Raw genomic sequence first — 6,165 nt, 5'->3', positions numbered from 1 at the left:
ATATGAATAACTGGATAATTACATACTTGGTACATATTAACTACAGCTGTTTTTGTGATATTAGCTCTTCTGATGATGACAGTAACATTAAAGTAACAATCTGTGACATTTCTATATGTGCTCATTTTGCTACTCTGATATAACCATTGACAGTAAACAATATGGACAAAGCTTAACAATGTTTTTTGGATTTCCGTGTTGAAGCCATAGTGTAGCCTGTGACCATCTTGTCAATCACCCCCAAAACTTGTCTTATCATCTATTTGACTCTAAACAGGTGAGTTATATAAAAAATGCACCCCTGTACTGTATGGTAGTTGTTATGAAAGGTAAAATTAGACGGTTTTACCTTGACAATGTAAACATTCTAAATTGCCCTTAGCTGACTTCCTGTTACAGTGTTTGCTAATACAATAGCTGGCCGTTTCCTGCAACATAATTCCATGAAAACCGTCTATAGGCTGTAAACATGCTTAATCATGTTACAAAGTGGGGCATTTATGGCAACGACTCCCTTTTGGGTCCAGCCTCAAGTGGCCATTCACGGAACTACAGCTTTCAGTATCACTTCAAAACCCCGAGCTAGCCTACTGGACACAATAATGAGTCAACTTAAATAATGAAAAAACAAACAAACAAATAGGACCTTGTGAATATTGAACTACACATCCATAACAACCCATAATCCATTCCATAACCATAGGATATAGGGTTTAATTATTTAAACATATCAAAGTGGATTTAATCATGTTCCTCTGCATGAGCTCATTTCATAATAGACCAGATAATGAAACATTGGCTTTGTGTCACTGCATTTATACATGCATTTTTCACTCTGCTGTCAGACACTGTGTGTGTGTGTGTGTGTGTGTGTGAGTGTGTGTGTGTGTGTGTGTGTGTGTGTGTGTGTGTGTGTGTGTGTGTGTGTGTGTGTGTGTGTGTGTGTGTGTGTGTGTGTGTGTGTGTGTGTGTGTGTGTGTGTGTGTGTGTGTGTGTGTGTGTGTGTGTGTGTGTGTGTGTGTGTGTGTGTGTGTGTGTGTGTGTGTGTGTGTGTGTGTGTGTGTGTGTGTGTGTGTGTGTGTGTGTGTGTGTGTGTGTGTCCACCCTATAAAGATTAAAACATGGACAAGAGCCAGTTGGACAGAAACCAGCCTATTAGAGTATCAGATTTGTATAGCTTAATTAATATCTTATGGGGGTAGTAAGAAATTTGACAAAGACTCAGACTCACCCCGGTATGATGGGGTCAATATTTGTCTTTTATTAAGTGGGTATCATTCTGATATAATTGAGGTTCCTCCCTGATCACAGTAATTTAAAAGAGTCTGTAACACGTGCAATGATATTTGATTTATTAATTTAATGGCTCAATTATGTGTTTTATTTTTATTTTAAATCAGTACTGTTATAACAATTGAAATGGTGTGGTGGGTCACCCTGCCATTAAAGGCAAATAACAGGGTGAACTATGACCTCCAGACAGTGATCATCATATGACAAATATCACCAATGTAAAAATGTGAATTTAATAAAAACATTAATTTATGTGTCCCGGTTCTTTAATAAAAGACCATTGTAATTCTTAGAGCAGTGTAGTAGCCTACCAATTACTATGACATGGGCTATGAATTTACCTCATAAAGATGCATGTTTTCAGCCAGAAACGGGGGGGACATTCTATTTGACTTTGCAAATGAAAATATGGATAAATTGAGATTAGATGCAGGTTTACCCTCCACATCCTCCTTGGTTAGTTGTCCCATCTGCTCTACCCTTGGCCTACACTTCAATCCCACTTGGTTGTGAGGATTTTAAACCTTTACAATTGCGCCATCTAGTGGTCTAATTGATCTACATACATAGAATTTGAACGTTCTGCTTCTGCTGCATCGTGTTATTTTTGTAGGCTATATCACAAGCAAAATACCATGCTCTTTAGATTAGACCTTCTAACTAAAGTCCAAGTCTAATATGTTGTTCTTTTTGTAGAGTATTACATAAAGAGAGAGTACTGAAGATATTTCAATCTAAGATCTCTTTTCTCCGCCATTCTCTTTAGAGGTGACCGACCCTGTCTCCCTGCTCCAGTCTGCCGCCCAGCGGTCAACAGAGGGAATGTCTGGTTTTATATAGGGTAAATGGTCTCACTGCCATTATTTTATTTATTTATTATAATTATTTATTTTACGTCAGCATTTTTACTAATAGGCTACAGATAACAGCTGGTGGTGCAATGCAAGTGCAATCAGGTTGCTTAAATTGAGTTGATTTAAAGTTTAAGTTCACAAAATATCTGCATGGAAAACTGTTGCCATTTAGCCATAGATATTTCGTATTAGCTACTGCATGACAATAGGATAAATGAAGAATGAAATAGGAGCTGGTCGCAAAAGTTTTATAAGATGTATACTGTTTATTATAATAAGGAGCCTATTTGTCACTTATCAGACTGATGCAAATGATATGGATATGGTATTTTTTTAGATTATATAGGCGTTTTCCTTTTGATTATCACTGAAAGTCTTAATTTGCCCTTATTTTATTTTGCACCACATCACATCACCATTTAACTTCTGCTCTGAGAGTGAAAATGTGTGAGCAGCTATTTACACATTTGAACCCGGATGTGAATTTTCAAAGTTTCATATGACACTGTTTGAAGCAGGACGCATCAGACAGAGTCTGGTTTAGTGTTCAGAGGGTCACTCCAGTCGCATGTGTTGTGGACCTATCAGAGAGTGTTGCTAATTAACCAGGATCCCCATGCACTGATCCCACCTATGGATCCCACACAGCTCCTCTGTCTATCCGCAGCTCCTGTTACACTTTACAGCCTGCGCAGCGGGACACTTCCAACATAGATGCTGTTGTTTCAATCAGAGGAGCGGCGTGTGGGAAAGTGTCAGCATGTCTGTTTCCCCAGAGCTGTGTCTATGGATGGGCCTGATGGATTACAAATGGCCTATTTATACCCCGAATTAAAAGGCGAGGAAAAATAACTATCTTAGAAAGATATATGCCTACATGCATCAGCCTAATAGGCCTAAGTCCCAGCTTTAGACAAAAAAAAGTAGGTTTATGTATCATAAATTCAATGAGATGCGTTTGTCACAATGGAATATTAAGAAATGTTACAGGGAAATACAAATACCATAAAGTACAATAATGTCACTGTTAACTCATTGAGTACCACAGACACATAACTCACTATAGGAATAGCCTATAGGATTTTTTTTTGTGAAATTATAGAAAATAAAGATACAGCAAAGCATAATGGTCACTGCATGCACCATAAGTCACCATAGCAATAATGGTCCTATTATAATAAGCCTATGATTTTTAGTTATGCTTCCAACAGGTCACGATGCATGCATGGGCTATTTTGGCCTATTTCAACACACAATAAATATAGGCCAATGAAAGTATAGACCTTTTACATAATCTATATTTACATGCACCATAGACAATTCTGGAACCCCAAATTATATTTTGTGATTATTCTTATAGCCTATAAGCAAATTTATAGGATTAAATTAAATTAAATTAAATTAAATTAAATTAAATTAAATTAAATTAAATTAAATTAAATTAAATTAAATTAAATTAAATTTATATCAAACTTTTCATAACTTTGGCTTTGAGGGGCCGCCTTGGAACACCCACCTAGGGCCCCGGCCGGACCCCATGTTTGAGAACCACCACATGGGCCATAATGAGCGAGGCATGGAGCTCTGGCGGGCACAGACAAACACATTTCACCTGGAGGGTCCATCATCTCACCCCGGCTGTATGAAGATCCTCTGATGCCCTGTCTGACCGTCCAGCGCGTCAGAGGATCAAAGCATTCCTGACGTGGAAGCGGCACCCCGGGGTGCCGGCCATAACCTCCACAATAAATTAAGCAGAAGTGGCAAAGCTGCACCTGCAGACCTGACGTCTTCACCACATGGAGGAAGGCCTGGATGTCCTCATCCTAAAAAAGAAAGAAAAAAAATCTCCAGGCTGTCTCAAGTGAAATCGCTCGTTCGTTTATTCCCTCACGAAAATCCTAATACAATTGAGATGGATACAAGCAGGCCTACAAATGCTCTGACTGCAGCAAACCCGAAGTTATAACTGTCAATGGGAGGAGTTATGCATTAAGTAAATAGCCTACAATAAAGCAGCTGATAAATAATCACAAAAAGGGTCTATAAGTCCTGAATAGGAAAGGTGATGCCATATAGCCTAATCAGAATAGGCTACTATAAATTATGGCTTCCGAGATATATGAATAGTGATTTTCAGGTTGTGATCTTAATGGGGGCATGTGTTCCGATTTAAAACGCCACAATTAGCATTCAAATTAATTAATCATTATTTGTGAGAAGTAGGCTACATGCAGCTTTAGTTTCAAGTTATTCGATATCATTTTCACTTGACTCAGAAATTTTATGCAGGCGAAATTGCAATCCCGGATATGATTTGGAAATCCTGGAAAATAATAGCCTACCCATTTTAAAAAGAACAAAATCTTGTGCATCCGATCCGGAACAGGAATCCATAACCCTTCATCTTTCTAAACTTTTGACTCGGCTCGATTCGGTTCACTGATTTGACATTACAACGAAACAGACAAAAGCTATTCTAGTTTAGCGATACCTAATGTCAACACCTTATTTTCAGACTCGTCACGCTCCTTTTCTCTAATTGTCCTGCGTCAGTTCCCATGGAAGTGGATGGGCGCTATGTAAATTCTGCGGATGTCATATTTTAAGCCGAGCTTTGTGTCAACCGGCTGCGAACAAAGACTGAGATGAGGGCCAAATTCCTCTTTTAAAGTCAAGACTCAGCTCATATGACAGCCAGTGATTACAAACTAATGATCATGATAACAGACTGTAACAATATGCACAAAAATCTGTTTAGAGAAACGTTGTCACTCCGTGACTCCGTCACACTGTAATTTGATATAAACCTGATGGTGGCTTAGTCTGAGAAAAAGTAATCAATTGTCGAACTGAATATTAATCAGAATATTAGAACACAATAGGAAAACTCAAGTTCAATTTGAGCAGATGCAAACCATGGTATTAAAAGTAAAAAAAAAGAAAAAAAAAAGTTTATTTATCTTGATGGGGAGGACCAAAATAAGGACAGAAAGATGAGATAAAATCCTCCAAATTGAGGACTCCATTGAAAATGTTTACGTTAGAATTAGACAAGGGGTTCGACTTTCTTTCCTTCAGCCAGGCTATTTTGGGTGGGTGGGGGTGGGGCTGGGGGGACGGTAGCAAAAGCTATTTATATTCTGAGTTTCCTTTTATAAAGCTGTGCGTGTAAACGGCTCATCCAGTGTTGTTGTCATAAATTGTGTTGCGTGTGTTGCGGACTGTCGCTGTCACGCATGCTGACATGGTCTTTTAGTCTTTTCTCACGCAGCAGGCCTGCTTTGCTTGTTGTGAAAACACTCTAATCAGCCAATCTGACTCCGTTACTTTGTTCCAGGCGGGACAGAGCCAGGCTGAGCTGAGGCAATGTAACATTTCACTTGTCTGCCTTGCAGCACACTGCAGACAGCCCGTATAAATAGGTAGGCTATATATCTGTAATATCCATAACGATCTAGCCTATATGGTGTTCAATAATAAATTTAAATCTGCAGTGGCATCATCCTATTCTTATAATAAATTGTGTGGTACCCAATAGTGAGTTGAGTAGAATTTACTTAGCATAATGCATTTTTTCTCTCCTTTAGTCTATCATTTTCATATAGGCTACTGTAACATGAGTTTGTAGTTTTTCTATAGGCCTATTTGTGGATGCGCTTTTCATATGCCTATAGTTCATAAGAGATAATGCAGTTCTGAAAATACATATTTGCCGACCATTTCAATAACTATTTTACAGATTCGAATAGGCCTATATAGCCTAAGTGTATATGTTTTAAAAGCCTATACACAACAAAACCGTAAACACCAAATAATGACCATGCTATTGGTAACTATAGCTATCAAATCTTGCAACAGGAATGCGTGTTTATTGCACATCAACTTGAATCAGATATCGACCACCATGGGATAGGCCATCCATAAACGGAATAGTTTAATCATCAAGGCTGCAGTAAATCACTGCGAGCTGTTCGCCTAAATAGGACTACTCAATAAGGTAGGTATAATTAGGCCT

The sequence above is a fragment of the Poromitra crassiceps genome (assembly GCF_964638095.1).
Source record: "Poromitra crassiceps genome assembly, chromosome: 10".
Classification (NCBI taxonomy): Eukaryota; Metazoa; Chordata; class Actinopteri; order Beryciformes; family Melamphaidae; genus Poromitra; species Poromitra crassiceps.
Note: the sequence above shows the minus strand (reverse complement) of the source record.